At 39.1% G+C, this 17,107-nt stretch overlaps 1 long non-coding RNA gene across 1 annotated transcript; it reads left to right on the forward strand.

The window, feature by feature from the left end:
* Positions 1-12,765: 12,765 nt before the first annotated feature.
* On the forward strand, positions 12,766-14,575 carry LOC148292630 (uncharacterized). Its single transcript, XR_015826481.1, has 2 exons — positions 12,766-13,671; positions 13,840-14,575. It is a non-coding gene; the product is annotated as an uncharacterized LOC148292630 (long non-coding RNA).
* The last annotated feature ends 2,532 nt before the right edge of the window (positions 14,576-17,107 follow it).

The raw sequence follows: 17,107 nt of genomic DNA on the forward strand, positions 1-17,107 counted from the left end.
AAATGTCAAAAGACTGAAATTATATGCTGTAAAGGATTGTTGAAAAACCCATCTCTTGAAAACCGAAAAATGGATAATCCCCCGGGTTAACCAGATTTTGGTCCACCATACCAGTTTGACTTTCTCTTCAAGCAGGCCACTCATATTTAATGTTGATGGCATATTCATCCTTACAACTAACTGTATGAGAAGTTTTACATTCAGTCATCTCATATATATAAATGTTTAAACTGTAACTGACTGACCACGAAAAAAAAAAAAATCTATTTCAGGCTATTAATTGCGACTTTAATTAAAAATACCATTACATAAAGATAAGAAACAAAAGAAAACAAAAAAAGAAAAACAAATGCGGAATATAGGATTATTGTGTGAGTGTGCATCTCACATGCCCTGTTTATAATGTGACAAAAGGTGAACAAGCATAACGTTTGCCCGTTTATATTTAACAAAATGTGACCATGAATAAGTAAAGAATTTGCCCTTTCCCCTTTTTTAAACTGACTGTGGTATGTAAACTTTAATAGGTTTATATATTCAAAACACATACCTTGATTCGACATTGTGTGAATTACTGTAGCAGGAACCTTGATTTCTTGCACTGGAACTCTACAGCAGGTTCTGGTTCTCAGGTTAGGCAGATTTTATGTAGGGTAGTTTCTCTATGCTATACAGCTCCTTAATCTCTTCTTGATGAGGTAGAATGATATGAGAATATGTGTTATAGCCGTTAGCATAGGGACCTCCCTTTTATAGGCATAGTTTAAGAATCCTCCTCATCATGGATTACTTAAACTCCTTTAACCTAAAGGATTAGGTATCTCAATCCATTTAGAAATAGGAAACCTTAAGCACTTGTATTTATCTGAAACAGTCATATATCAAGTCTTAAAATTAATCGATCCATGTAATCCTAATTGACATTGAACTAGTTATCCTTAAGTGATTAGAAGACCACCTTAGGGTTTAGAATGCAAATCTTACATTCTCCTACTTGGTCAAATAATCACTAAAGAACAATGTCAATTACTGTAAGGCCTTGTGGAATACAGTTCGATTTTGTTTCCTCATCAAGCCACTTGTCAACAATGAAGATGATAATGAGTTATCAAGACTGAGCAGAGAAACTTCCATGAAGTCTTTACAACTACATTTATCAAATCCAATGTCACATAGGGCTGCCATCAAGATTGAAATCACAGAACGATCATAGCTAACCAAATTGACATAACTGCTATGATAATTCTTTTAGTCCAACTTATAGGATTGTGTTTGTACCATATCTGACCCTCCACTCGTACAACGACACGTGGATCTTAGAAACTCGCCCAAGTACCCAAGGCCTTGGACAATCGGCATCGGCCACCGATGGCATTGTCTCAAAGCTGCGAACAGCCATTACAGGCCCAGCTCGTCTACAATCGGCATCCCTTACCGATTGTACAGGATCAACCTCGAAGTATCCGCCCAAAATATCTAAAGACTCGTGTCGACCTCAGAGGGCCCTCCCACGAGTCCCACATCGAAAATGAGTACTAAGAGCATACAAAATGCCCTCTATAAATAAGCCCCTCCACTACAATACAGGGGTAAGACTTTTCAGCTTGACTTCTATACTTTTATATGGTCAACAACAAGAGCTCTTATAAACAATCTTACTTGAGCATCGGAGGGTCTTAGGCTGGTTCCGCACCGGTTCCATAGACCTCACGAACCTCAAACTCTCTTCTATTCAGGATCTGCATCTATCACTCAATCGATCTGCTAGATCGTCCTCATCACTTGTAAGTTGCACTCATCTCTATCTGTTCAGATTTAGCGCCAACAGATTGGCGCCCTAAACCCCAACCACAAAGTGTCCACGCTGCCCTGCCGATAGACAGTTGGACTGCACCCACCCCCCATTATCAGCACTCTTTGCCCTCGTCACACTATACAGTTGGGCAAACTGTTCGTAGCTCGGCTCCCCCTCGCTAGCCAAGCTGAACGCTGTGATCGTCACGAGCAACATAATCCAAAAGTTTGGATTGTACTGCCCTGGTGCATACCCGATCGCAGCCAAAATCTTATGCACCGAATGTCTCAACGGTAGCCGAAGCCCATGCTTAAACACGTCGGTGAAGAAGACTACGCCCTTGTCATTATTGATCGGTTCATAATTGTATATCATTTTGTACCCTTCTAGCTTATGATTTGGTTATGTTATTGAGTTAAACTTGTGCTTTTAATCCATTTTCTGTTTTGATAAGTCCATAATTTCATACACTTGCTTTCCTTCTTTACTTAGTGATTTTGCTTAGTTTCTCTTTATTTTGAGTCACTTACCTCTGTTTGTGTGTTTTGTAGGTTAAGATAGCAAGAGATAACATTTGATGCAATCCATGCATGTTAAGGGCTGATTGGCATATGAGGAATATGAGCTTAAAGACAAACACATTTTGGCTACAACCCCTTTCCAGCCCAATTTCGTAGGTCAACTTCTTGGCCTTGGATCAGCATGCTATGGGGCTCGAATGAGGTGAAGATCTTCATGAAACTTGTTCCAATGGGTGTCTACTACAACATATCCAAATTTCAGCCCAATTGGATATTTGTGGAGTGCTCAGCCCGTCCAACACCCAACCTTGCTCAGCAGGATTTGCAGCTGCCAGCTTTGAGCCTTGTCTCCTCCTTTAAGCCATGTGCCTCACCCATGCTGCAACTGACTTTGGATCCAACATAATGAGTGAAGTGGGGAGGCATTCCAGCTATGAAATTCTAAAGGATCAAGTTGGTACATGCTGGAGTTATTATAGAGAAAGCATGTGCATGCATGTAAAGCAAAGAAATGAAATGAAGTCAATTCCAGTCTCTGTTCGGCTGTCAACTTGCAAGGCCCAAAACGCACACTTCTACTGCTCCGATGGGAATACTTTCTTCATAGAAGTTGTTCCAATGGGTGTCTAGTATAACATATCCAAATTTGAGCACCATTGGATACGTTTTGAAACCTCTGGCCTTCCTACACCAAGACTGGTTCAGAAAACTCGTTTTTCAGCAACCAAAAAGCAACCACATGGGTTGGCAACCAAAAGGCAACCACATGGGTTGGCAGCAAAGGCAGCCACAACTGATCACCTTTGAACCCATGTGAAGATGCTTGAGGTGCAGCAAAAGATGAAGGATGATGTGGGAGTTCATCATGATGTTCCTCCCTCTTAGCCCTATAAATAGAGAAGCCTTCAAGCTTCAAAACACACCCCAAGGGGGGGAGCTCTCAAACACTTCTCTAGAGCTCCCTTCCCTTCTCTCCCTCAAATTCTCTTAGTTTCCTTTCAAGTTGTCAATTGTTGTAACAAAATGAGTTTACTAAATTTTCCTTCAAGTTTTCAAGTTCTACTTTAGTTTTATTTGTAATGTACATTCTTTCTTAAGTATTCAAGTTTAATTAGTTTCCAAGTTTCAATTATGGTTTTTGTTCTTATTCATTATGCTTATAAGTTAATATGCTAGTTTGAATGATTGATCACCATTTAGGCTTGCATGTTAGCTATCTTGGTTTGAATTAAGAGTAGACACCATGCTTTAATTCGAATTGAACTATGAATAGGAAGAGTATGTATGGACATTCGACAACAGGGATTAGATACATGCTTGGTTGTTTAAATTGTTCTTCTATGCTTAATGGGTTCCTAATGCTTAATTTTAGGTTAGACAACAAATGATCAAATTAGGGAATTAGGAACACAAGGTTTTGACCAAACACCATGGCTTAATCATACTTTAGCTAGAATCAATCCGTTAATCTAATTAAACTTGGGAATTTATTTGCTTGAGTTATTTCCTTTTTTCTTGTTTTATTTATTTTCTTTTTCATTTCTGTTTTATGTAGGGGAAATGAATTGGATCATTCAATCACCAATCCTCGTGGGATCGACCTCGCACTTACATATGCTATACTACCAAACGGCTCGTGCACTTGCGAGTATCACAAGTTGAGGATGCAGCTGAATCTATTTTGGTGCAGCTGAATCGAAGCAACAAGTTTTTGGCGCCGTTGCCGGGGATCGGTAACATTGTTTGATTCTATTTGGCTTTCCTACTTTATTTAATTTTTTTCTTAACTGGACAATTTTTTGTTTTAAAGTTAATGACCTTAATGGACAAGTTGTGTTTGTAGTCCAACAGAAAAGGACAATTGCCCAACAAGCAAGAGAACTGGGTTTAAGTCCCAGCTTACACAACCCATTGGTGCTTGTTGCTTTGAAGCATGGAATTGGATGTGTGTTGATTTTCCTTTTCATTTTAGTTTTTATTTCATAATCCTTTTAATTCTATTTCAAGTTTTCTGTGTTTGTTTTAGCAATTTAGAATAGCTTAATAATAAAGGGAAAGAGAAGGCAACTTCAATCATAAAGATAGGAAGTGTGGAGTAGTGGGAGAAGTCGCGACCTCCAAATGCATCACGCTCGACCTAATCGCTTCAAGGGGGAGTATTCCAATCCTTTCTCTTTAGTTGTTTTGTTATTATTTCAATAATTTTAATTTTCTATTTCTTTTATAAGAAAATAAAAAAAGATTTTTCATATGAGCTAACTTTTGGTAACTCCAGTAAGCACTTCCGTCAATACAGTGTCTAGGAGTTCTTTAGGCGACACCTTCGGTGTCTAAGAAGTTTGGGTTTTAAGCGGGACCATTGTGACCCCTCCAACCTTCCCGGATCCCCTGGCTGTGTTTTCTGAGGCCCTTAACTGGTCATCCGTGAGTTGCTTGTATATTCGTGTGTTTTTAAATTAAGTTTTTTTTTTTTATATTTTCTTTGTTATCTTTTCTGTTGAGTATTTGTTCTTGTTTTTGTTTTGTTAAGTTAGTTTATGTATTTTATTTACGTGGTATGGTTAGTTAGTTTATTTCTGAGTGTTAAAACACATTTTTATTTTATTTCAAACTCTGCATTAAAAACAAACAAAAACAAACAAAAAATAATTAAAAAAAAAAAACAAAAAAAAAAAAAAAAACTTCTTCTTCTTCTTCATCTTCTTTATCTTCATCTTCATCATCATCATGGCTTGCCTCTATTGTCTCGCACTTGTAGAATCTGCAGCAGCTCTACATGGTCCTTATTCTTTCTCTGCAGTGCTTCCACATGCTGATTGGCACAGTAAAGCCGCTTCTGCAAATCTGCCACCATAGCCTTCAAGGAAGCCACTTCCTCGTTCAGCGCTGTGCACTCCCGCATCCTCGCCAGTAATCGCATGCCCAAATTGGTAGCCGAGACCGCATGGAGCACAGATAAAGAGTGGGACTCATCCACTGCCATCTTGTCAGACCTACGTGCCACATGCAGATGATCTGCCGGTGTGAGTATACTGCCAATCATGCCACCCAACAACACTGCTCTGTTCGGCATTGCCTCAGCAAAGTTCGGTATTGCCTCAGCAAAGTTTGAGGCTGTGCCGTGATGATATGTGGAGTTTGGGAAGACAGGAGTTGGAGGAGCCCTTGTCTGGGCATTCGGTGGTGCAAGTGAGAGCTCAAGGTTGAGATCATCAAGGTGAGTGCATGAGGATGCCATTTGTTTTGCTTCTGAATTTTTTTGATGTTTTTCCTTGAGTTTGCAGGAAGAAATGCTGGGTATCATCCGCTTGCAGAGGTGTGGTTTAAATAGACATATGCTGATGAGAGAGAGTCGACACCCTTTCAGATTTCCCGGGCATGCTCGACCTAATCGCTTCAAGGGGGAGCACCTTTACTTTACTTTTCTTTTCTTTTTTCCTCCGTGTTTTCTGGTGTTTAATATTTTTGCCCGTTACTTTCATTTTCTAGAGCTTTGTGTTTCTGCCTTTCCCTTTCGGCTATCATCTTTGTCTTATTTTAGTTAGGGAAATGTGTTTTCTTTTCCGTTTGTCGTCTTTGTTTTATTTTAGTTGGGAAGTGTGTTTTCTTTTTCTTTTTCTTTTTCTTTCTGCAACCTTACTCTTTTATTTCCGAAACAAAATAAGGAAAATACAAAAACAACAAAATAAAATAAAAACAACAATAATGCAGTAGAAGTCATTTCTTCACAGTGCTTGGTGTCTCGAGCATTGGAGCTTTGAGTTTGGCCCTCTGGTTGTCCTCTTCCGGGGCTTCGCGCACAGCTTCTTGGGGCTCATCACTCGAGCTCCCAAAGATCGCACTCTTAGCTTGAGCGTAACTACTCTCGCGATCTGCTTGTTTGCGTTTACCCGGTCGGTCTAGGTCCTCCAGCTGTTTTCGCATGTCGCGAGAGTACAACTCTACCATTTTTGATAGGTTTTTATTCTCGTCCCGCAATACTTCTAGCTGGTGTCGATTCACCTCCACTATCCTTGCCCTCTCCCTTTTCAAGCTTTTTATAGCACTCTGACACTCTTCAACCATACTTCGCTCCGCCGCCAACTGACCCTTTAGCACCTCTACCTCATGGGACTTCGCAAGTAGGCGATGACCCAAACTTGCGACTGTTGCCGTACTCTGCACGCTCAGTGCCAGGGCATCGCTCACGACCCGGTTGTCATCCCTTGTCCCCAGCACACGTATATCTTTAGGAGTCACTAAATTTCTAGCCACTCCAATGGCAACATCGTTGTCCAGGAGTATTGAGTCAGTTACTGTCACAGGCCCCCGTGCGGAAGCAAAGTAGGGCATCCATACTGGTGCCGCTGCTTGGCCTCGTGTCTGAGTCGGTGGAGCTAGGTTGAGATCCAACGAAAAAGGGTAGGAAGAGGCCATTTGATTTCTCACTCTTTGTTCTTCTTTCTTTTCTGTTTTGTGTGTTTCTGAGTTTGTGTTTTTCACCCGTTTTTTTTTACCTTTTTATAGACTTAGTCTGCTAAACCCTAGCCGCTGCGATTCTGGGTTATGTGTGGCCCTTACGGCTTATCTCTATATATCGCCGCACCCATTTCCCAACCTCCCCTTAATTGCATTTTCACCTTTCACAACCTTCAAAGTGAAAAAGTCGTCCCGCTTCACCCAAGAGGCCAATAATTCTGGCTTGGGGGATGTGAAAGCGGCCTCTGCGCGCCGACACGTCCCTCACCTCTTTTGCCCGTGACCTCACAGGAGCCGAGACATCAGGGACCACATTCTCTCTTTTCAAAAATCCCGTCTTTGCACTCCCAATTCACGTGTCATCTTAAAAATTAAAAATTAAAAAAATAATAATAAAAAAACGTGTGGGCTTCGGATTTCATTGTGGGTCGGGTTTTCACCGTTGTTTAGGTTTCAAAGTGAGTTAATTTTCTTTTGGGTTGGGCTTTCAATCGTTTGGGTTTTGGTTTGCGTAAGACTGTTTGTTTAGGGCTTTCTGTTTCGAGTGTTTTACTGTTTCGTTTCTTTTGTTTGTTTGTTTTGTAATTTTTATTTTGTAATTATTTTGTTTTTGTATTTTAACTCTTGTGTGTTTTGTGATTTTTTATTGCTTTAATACCTTCATTTGTTATTTTTGACATTGCTTGTGCCTAAATTTTAAACATTGAGGAGAATGTTCATTTCTAGGTTTGGGGGTATTGGAGTTTAACATGTAAATTTGGTTTTTCCTTAATTTAATTTTTTTTTATTTGCTTGTTTTTATTTTTATTTTATTTTGTTTAAGTCTTGCTTTTATTTTATTTTATTATTTTGAGTCTTGTTTTATTTTGATTTTATTTCACTTTCCGAACACATTTGATGAGATTGTGATAAATGTTTGCATGACTTAAATGAAAATTGAATTTTATTTATTTATTATTATTATTTTTTGTAAAAAAAAAAAAAAATTAATTAATTTGGCATCGTTCTAGCATGATATGTTCGAAACCTTCTTTGCACTTGCCATTTGTTTCATAATTTTCCAATTAAAGGATTTGCATGACCCAAAGAATTGTATCAAGCATAAATTAGACTTATATAACCATATAATGTGAGCTTTTGAGCCGTGTGCTTCATTTCATGAGTGTTATACACATACTCTTATTTTCTTGTCATCAAAGTTGTTGTTTGATCTCATTATTCATTGATTTGGTTGAACACTTAAAAGTCATTCATTCTTTTGCAATTTGATTTCATGACATTTAAGAAATGATATTAAGGCCCTCTTTGGATCGTTTGTGCCTTTCAAGCTAACCTTATGCATGCTTAAGCATGATTTTCCATTGTTAACCATTTTGAGCCTACATGTAAACCTTTTCTTTCATTTTACCAATTATATTTCCTCACCTTAGCCCGAAAAACAAATATTTACCTTTCTAAGGAACTCATGAGCTCTAATTCGGATGTGTTTTTCATGCTAAGTTTGGGAAGAGATATTACATAAAGAAAAAAAAAAAGAAAAAAAAAGAAAAAAAGAAGAAGAGAAATTCACACAATTGGTGAAAGAAAAAAAGAAAAAAAAAAATGTTGTGATTAAGTGGTGGTTGATTGAAAATTCATTTTTGGGCCTTCAAAAATAAATTGGCATTTGGAAAGGAGTATGAATCATTGTAAATGAAGGTATAAGGAGTTTTGATCATATAAAAGAAAAAAAATCTAATCGTGATGATTCGAAGTCTTGTAAACAATTTTATTTTATGCTTGTTGCTTCGATTCAGCTGCACCAAAATAGATTCAGCTGCATCCTCAACTTGTGATACTCGCAAGTGCACGAGCCGTTTGGTAGTATAGCATATGTAAGTGCGAGGTCGATCCCACGAGGATTGGTGATTGAATGATCTAATTCATTTCTCCTACACAAAACAGAAATGAAAAAGAAAATAAATAAAACAAGAAAAAGAAAATAACTCAAGCAAATAAGTTCCCAAGTTCAATTAGATTAACGGATTGATTCTAGCTAAAGTATGATTAAGCCATGGTGTTTGGTCAAAACCTTGTGTTCCTAATTCCCTAATTTGATCATTTGTTGTCTAACCTAAAATTAAGCATTAGGAACCCATTAAGCATAGAAGAACAATTTAAACAACCAAGTATGTATCTAATCCCTGTTGTCGAATGTCCATACATACTCTTCTTATTCATAGTTCAATTCGAATTAAAGCATGGTGTCTACTCTTAATTCAAACCAAGATAGCTAACATGCAAGCCTAAATGGTGATCAATCATTCAAACTAGCATATTAACTTATAAGCATAATGAATAAGAACAAAAACCATAATTGAAACTTGGAAACTAATTAAACTTGAATACTTAAGAAAGAATGTACATTACAAATAAAAGTAAAGTGGAACTAAGAAAACTTGAAGGAAAATTTAGTAAACTCATTTTGTTACAACAATTGACAACTTGAAAGGAAACTAAGAGAATTTGAGGGAGAGAAGGGAAGGGAGCTCTAGAGAAGTGTTTGAGAGCTCCCCCCCTTGGGGTGTGTTTTGAAGCTTGAAGGCTTCTCTATTTATAGGGCTAAGAGGGAGGAACACCATGATGGATTCCCACACCATCCTTCATCATTTGCTGCACCTCAAGCTTTCTTCACATGGGTTCAAAGGTGATCAGCTGTGGCTGCTTTTGCTTCCAACCCATGTGGTCTTCTTTTGCTGCCAACCCATGTGATTGCCTTTTGGTTGCTGAAAAAAAACGAGTTTTCTGAACCAGACTTGGTGTAGGAAGGCCACAGGTTTTAAAACGTATCCAATGGGGTTGAAATTTGGATATGTTATACTAGACACCCATTGGAACAACTTCTATGAAGAAAGTATTCCCATCGGAGCAGTAGAAGTGTACGTTTTGGCCACTGCAAGTTGGCTGCCGAAACAGGGACTGGAATTGACTTCATTTCATTTCATTTCTTTCTTTTGCTTCACATGCATGCCCATGCTTCTCTTTAGTAGCTCAAAAGCTGATCTCCAGCTCCAAAGTGATCTGCCAATTCAATTCCCATGTTCAAAGGCTGAAGCAAAATGCCTCTCATCATTCCTCATTCTTCATCTCTCTCCTTTCTCTTTGCTTCACATGAATGCACATGCTTTCTCTATAATAGCTCCAGCATGTACCAACTTGCTCCTTTAGAATTTCATAGCTGGAATGCCTCCCCACTTCACTCATTATGCTGGGTGCAAAGTCAGTTATAGCTGGGGTGAGGCACATGGCTAAAAGGAGGCACATGGAGGCACAAAGCTGGCAGCTGCAAATCCTCCTGAGCATGGTTCAGTGTTGGACGGGCTGAGCACTCCACAAATGTCCAATTGGGCTGAAATTTGGATATGTTGTACTAGACACCCATTGGAACAAGTTTCATGAAGATCTTCACCTCATCCAAGCCCCATAGCATGCTGATCCAAGGCCAAGAAGCTGACCTACGAAATTGGGCTGGAAAGGAGCTGTAGCCAAAATTAGTTTGTCTTTAAGCTCATATTCCTCATATGCCAATCAGCCCTTAACATGCATGGATTGCATCATTTCCTATCCAAAGTCATCATTGTTACCTAAATGTCAATTAACTGAAAGATAAACACAAAAAGGATTAAAAGCACAAGTTTAACTCAAAAACATAACCAAATCATAAGCTAGAAGGGTACAAAATGATATACAATTATGAACCGATCAATGCTCTTACATTTTGTGTTCCTTGGACTTTGTATTATCCATACCTTTCATTTCTTACTCACCTTACACCCTTGGCCCCATTACAACCTATAATAAAGACCTAAATTGATCTTAAATGTCATATGGTTGAATTGCATGCATTTTCTTACTTTTAAGTGTTTTGCATCCTTCTTGAGATCATATTAATGCAAGTTCTTTATCTTCCTATTTTGAGTTAAGTCCTTTATGGTTTAACTCTAATCTCATGTTTATAACTGAGTGATGCATTGTAGCCCTCTTCTGAGTGATTCATTTGTGAGAGGACAACTTTGGTGAGATTTGAAGTTGCATTTGTGTTTGGTATGATTTTTGAAATTGTGTGAAAACTAAGATTGGGGAATTTGTTGCATTTGGCTATCACACTACTACACTTTGAGCATGTTGTGTTTTGAACTTTGCCACCCTGTAAATATTGAAAAAACAAAAAACAAAAAAACTGAGCTTTTATTGTTAAAACTTTTGAGTCATGTGCATGAGTCATTTCTCTTCAGAAAATATTCGGGAAGATTGTTTTGAGTCTTATTTTTGTTTTATTTTTATTTTTATTTTTGTTTTTGTTTTTGTTTTTGTTTTTGTTTTTGTTTTTTTGTTGTTGTTTTGCTTAAAGGACTAACACAATTTTTTTTTTTTTTTTTTTTTTTTTTTAAAGTTTTCTAATTACTTTGTTTTACAGAGTCAGTAAAACGTTTGTGGGTATCGTTTCTGTTAAACCCTCAGGAGACACAACTCCTCCTACTAGGGATGCCTAGAGGTTTAAAGGCTTGTTGCATATGCTCAATGCAATTGAGTTACCTGCGGAAGTGGTTTAGTTAACTTCTTGTTTTGTTTTTATCTTTGTTTTCCTTTTGTTTTGCTCGAGGACTAGCAAAATCTAGGTTTGGGGGTATTTGATCGGTTCATAATTGTATATCATTTTGTACCCTTCTAGCTTATGATTTGGTTATGTTATTGAGTTAAACTTGTGCTTTTAATCCATTTTCTGTTTTGATAAGTCCATAATTTCATACACTTGCTTTCCTTCTTTACTTAGTGATTTTGCTTAGTTTCTCTTTATTTTGAGTCACTTACCTCTGTTTGTGTGTTTTGTAGGTTAAGATAGCAAGAGATAACATTTGATGCAATCCATGCATGTTAAGGGCTGATTGGCATATGAGGAATATGAGCTTAAAGACAAACACATTTTGGCTACAACCCCTTTCCAGCCCAATTTCGTAGGTCAACTTCTTGGCCTTGGATCAGCATGCTATGGGGCTCGAATGAGGTGAAGATCTTCATGAAACTTGTTCCAATGGGTGTCTACTACAACATATCCAAATTTCAGCCCAATTGGATATTTGTGGAGTGCTCAGCCCGTCCAACACCCAACCTTGCTCAGCAGGATTTGCAGCTGCCAGCTTTGAGCCTTGTCTCCTCCTTTAAGCCATGTGCCTCACCCATGCTGCAACTGACTTTGGATCCAACATAATGAGTGAAGTGGGGAGGCATTCCAGCTATGAAATTCTAAAGGATCAAGTTGGTACATGCTGGAGTTATTATAGAGAAAGCATGTGCATGCATGTAAAGCAAAGAAATGAAATGAAGTCAATTCCAGTCTCTGTTCGGCTGTCAACTTGCAAGGCCCAAAACGCACACTTCTACTGCTCCGATGGGAATACTTTCTTCATAGAAGTTGTTCCAATGGGTGTCTAGTATAACATATCCAAATTTGAGCACCATTGGATACGTTTTGAAACCTCTGGCCTTCCTACACCAAGACTGGTTCAGAAAACTCGTTTTTCAGCAACCAAAAAGCAACCACATGGGTTGGCAACCAAAAGGCAACCACATGGGTTGGCAGCAAAGGCAGCCACAACTGATCACCTTTGAACCCATGTGAAGATGCTTGAGGTGCAGCAAAAGATGAAGGATGGTGTGGGAGTTCATCATGATGTTCCTCCCTCTTAGCCCTATAAATAGAGAAGCCTTCAAGCTTCAAAACACACCCCAAGGGGGGGAGCTCTCAAACACTTCTCTAGAGCTCCCTTCCCTTCTCTCCCTCAAATTCTCTTAGTTTCCTTTCAAGTTGTCAATTGTTGTAACAAAATGAGTTTACTAAATTTTCCTTCAAGTTTTCAAGTTCTACTTTAGTTTTATTTGTAATGTACATTCTTTCTTAAGTATTCAAGTTTAATTAGTTTCCAAGTTTCAATTATGGTTTTTGTTCTTATTCATTATGCTTATAAGTTAATATGCTAGTTTGAATGATTGATCACCATTTAGGCTTGCATGTTAGCTATCTTGGTTTGAATTAAGAGTAGACACCATGCTTTAATTCGAATTGAACTATGAATAGGAAGAGTATGTATGGACATTCGACAACAGGGATTAGATACATGCTTGGTTGTTTAAATTGTTCTTCTATGCTTAATGGGTTCCTAATGCTTAATTTTAGGTTAGACAACAAATGATCAAATTAGGGAATTAGGAACACAAGGTTTTGACCAAACACCATGGCTTAATCATACTTTAGCTAGAATCAATCCGTTAATCTAATTAAACTTGGGAATTTATTTGCTTGAGTTATTTCCTTTTTTCTTGTTTTATTTATTTTCTTTTTCATTTCTGTTTTATGTAGGGGAAATGAATTGGATCATTCAATCACCAATCCTCGTGGGATCGACCTCGCACTTACATATGCTATACTACCAAACGGCTCGTGCACTTGCGAGTATCACAAGTTGAGGATGCAGCTGAATCTATTTTGGTGCAGCTGAATCGAAGCAACAATTATCACTGAGCGACTCTAAGGGCCCCGGAATTCGCATCCCTACCGATTCCGGAATATTGAACTCCGCCCGAATCTTCGCCAACTCAGCCTCAGTCAGTGTGTTCGGCTCTAAATCATCTACTCCGAACAAAGGTTCCGTGGGCTTCGCCATCGGAATCCGTTGCCTCCCCCTGACAACCCTCAACACCCCTTCCCCTGGGACGGCAACGGACACGCCACCCCCATCGGCCTCACAACCCGAAGTCGAAGGCTCACCATCTTCAGGCACTCTCGTTGAAGTGCCCCCTGCCTCGGCACGCACTCTTTCCCCCTCCACTATCTCACAGCTTGAAGAGCTCCCAGAATCGGTACTCTCACTCCCCTCGGACGAACTTGATGAGCACAAAATTAATACAAGTTTTATCCTTAAATTTATAGTTGTTAGTATTTTCTTTTGTTATATGTAAATCTATTAGAGTATTTATATTGTTTCATTCCAAATCTTGTTTTTATATTTAATAAGTGGTTATTTGTAGATATTAAGTATCTTCCACCAATAGCATGTTGAGGAAAAGAAGTAAGTAATGTGTTGCAAGAAGAAAGTAAAGGATGAGAAGAAATATGTGCAGCCAAAGTCAAGGAAATTTGCTCGAGACAACTTGTGCAGCAGCAAATGCAATTGAAGATAAAACAAATGAAAAGAAGAAGCAATCAATTGCATTAATATGCTCTAGGACATGCATGCAAGCTTCCATCATTGAAGAAATAAAGAAAGAATGAATAAACAATGAAGGAGAAGTTCAAATTGACTACTTGCAACCAATGAATGCAAAGAAAAATGATGATGCTTGAGTTGTTATCTAGCTACAATTTGAGAAAAGTTGCTGCAGTTTTTATGAGAAGACACGAAGGAAAGTATGGAAATGCATGATAAAGTGTTCAAGTGGAAGAAAGTTTTGAAGAATTTAGATAAGGAGTCATCATCACAATGAATTAAATTAAAGGAAGCAACTTGGCAATTGGTTTGATGGCAAGTGGAAGACATATTAAATTCATGAATATTGCTCCCATCCTCCTATAAATAGGTGGAGCTACGGCATTGTAAAACTACACCAAGCTCCACAATCTTGAGCTTTTTCTCTCTTCCCTCCATCTTTCTAAGTTTTAAATTCTGTTTTTAGTTTTATTTTATTATGGGGAACTAACTCCCGAGCTAGGGCTAGGGAGAAAGCTTTTAATATAAGTGTATAATTTTTATTAGTTTGATCCAAACTTAAGTTTTAATGTGAATTTGTAGTATTTGTTCAAATGGAATTTGTAGTTTTCTTTTTAATTAATTGATGAATGTTTGATAATCTATTTCATGGGTTCAATCATGTTTTTCCCATTGTGTAGTAAAAACTTTCATGCTTTTAAAAGAGAAGAGAATTACTAAAGATTAATAGAATTTTGATGAAGATTATTTTTTGATAGTTTGTTGCCAATGGTACAAGTTATGCTTAGAATACTTCTAAAGGAAATTAAAAAGAGCTTTAATTATTTTGAACAACTACATTGGAAAATATTTTGTGGATCAAATTATTAAGAGTTGCATGCTTATGTTAAAAGTGGAAACCCAATGCCTTAGTGTTTTAATCAATTAAATTTTCTATAAATCAAATCTTGCATAAATCTACCTCTCAATCACACTTGTTCTTTTTTTTATCTCTGTTATTTTCTTTACACTGCTCTCTGTGGATACGACACTCGGACTTCCGAGCTACACTACTATACGATACCTTCCCTTGGGTTTTGCACAAGTGGTACGAACAGAACTCCCCAAGGACGATTCGTCCTCATAGGCCCTCGGACTACGCCTACCCTCGGATTCGGTATCTGACATCTACAAACACAAACGAAGGGAAACTAAGTGCTATGCTAGAATCAAAATCTCGTTCTACCTCCCAAACACTTATGTTCATACTTGTTCATGCTTGTTCATGCTTGTTCATGCTCGTTCATACATTGTTCAAACAAACATTCAACGAATTCAACACTTTGATTCATACAAACGCCAAAACACGGCAACATACCTTATTTGCACGGTGGTTCAAGTTCGCCGGAAATCGCCTCCGCCTTGTTCACGCTTGCCGGAAATCGCCTGCTCAGCCTTCGCACGGTTGCCGGAAATCGCCTCTCACAAGCTCTCTTCGCTCTCAAAAATTCCAAGTATTTGAACTCTCGTCCCCTCCTCACATTTAAGCCGATCTAGCATCGGGAAGCGAAGCGACGCATCGGGATACGAAACGACGCCACTCTTCACAGCCATGCCGACACGTGTCACGCATGCATGGGGGAGACCAAACGTTGTCAGTTGAAACGCTTCCAATCCTCAGAGACGCTTCAACTTCCCGAACGTGGCAGATCTAGCCACCTTCGAGTACAACTCCACTAGCGAACGGCAGGCACACATCGATGAGTATTCACTCACCTCTCGTGCCGAACGGCAGGCGCACATCGATGAGTTTTCACTCACCTCTCGTTCCGAACGGCAAGCGCACATCGATGAGTTTTCACTCACCTCTCGTGCCGAACGGAAGGCGCACATCGATGAGTTTTCACTCACCTCTCGTGTCGAACGGCAGGCACACATCGATGAGTTTTCACTCACCTCTCGATGAGTTTTCACTCACCTCTCGTGCCGAACGGCAGGCGCACATCGATGAGTTTTCACTCACCTCTCGTGCCGAACGGCAGCCGCACATTGATGAGTTTTCACTCACCTCTCGTGCCGAACGACAGCCGCATATTAATGAGTTTTCACTCACCCCTTGCAACAATCGGCACATCATGCCGTCTCTTATCCAAGCTCACTCGCTCGGGCACTTGGGGGACTACATACCACCATCGGCAACTACGAGACCATTGTGTCCGGGTCAGAATGCCGAATACATATTCAAGTCCCCAACCGAGAAGCTTCTCAATCGGCAACTTGGGGGACTACTGTTTGTACCATATCTGACCCTCCACTCGTACAACGACACGTGGATCTTAGAAACTCGCCCAAGTACCCAAGGCCTTGGACAATCGGCATCGGCCACCGATGGCTTTGTCTCAAAGCTGCGAACAGCCATTACAGGCCCAGCTCGTTTACAATCGGCATCCCTTACCGATTGTACAGGATCAACCTCGAAGTATCCACCCAAAATATCTAAAGACTCGTGTCGACCTCAGAGGGCCCTCCCACGAGTCCCACATCGAAAATGAGTACTAAGAGCATACAAAATGCCCTCTATAAATAAGCCCCTCCACTACAACAAAGGGGTAAGACTTTTCAGCTTGACTTCTATACTTTTATATGGTCAACAACAAGAGCTCTTATAAACAATCTTACTTGAGCATCGGAGGGTCTTAGGCTGGTTCCGCACCGGTTCCATAGACCTCACGAACCTCAAACTCTCTTCTATTTAGGATCTGCATCTATCACTCAATCGATCTGCTAGATCGTCCTCATCACTTGTAAGTTGCACTCATCTCTATCTGTTCAGATTTAGCGCCAACAGATTGTTCAAGATCCTTTCTTTTACTCCAAGTAAAAGACATCACTGTTATGAATGCAATACTTTAACAGTTAACCTTAAGCTAGCAACTAATCATTCACTGTTAATTGCATTCAAATAACCAAAAGTTTATGCAAAACAAGTTAACCAAACAAAATAACCAAAACAACATCAAAATCAAAACTTTCAACTCTTTAAATGCGGTTTTGGAAGGCTAAACGAGCTCAGATGGCCAAACGAGCTCAGATTTGTGGCATCATTCCCT

Source organism: Prunus avium, chromosome 8, assembly GCF_965620075.1.
Source record: "Prunus avium chromosome 8, drPruAviu1.hap1.1, whole genome shotgun sequence".
Taxonomy (NCBI): domain Eukaryota; kingdom Viridiplantae; phylum Streptophyta; class Magnoliopsida; order Rosales; family Rosaceae; genus Prunus; species Prunus avium.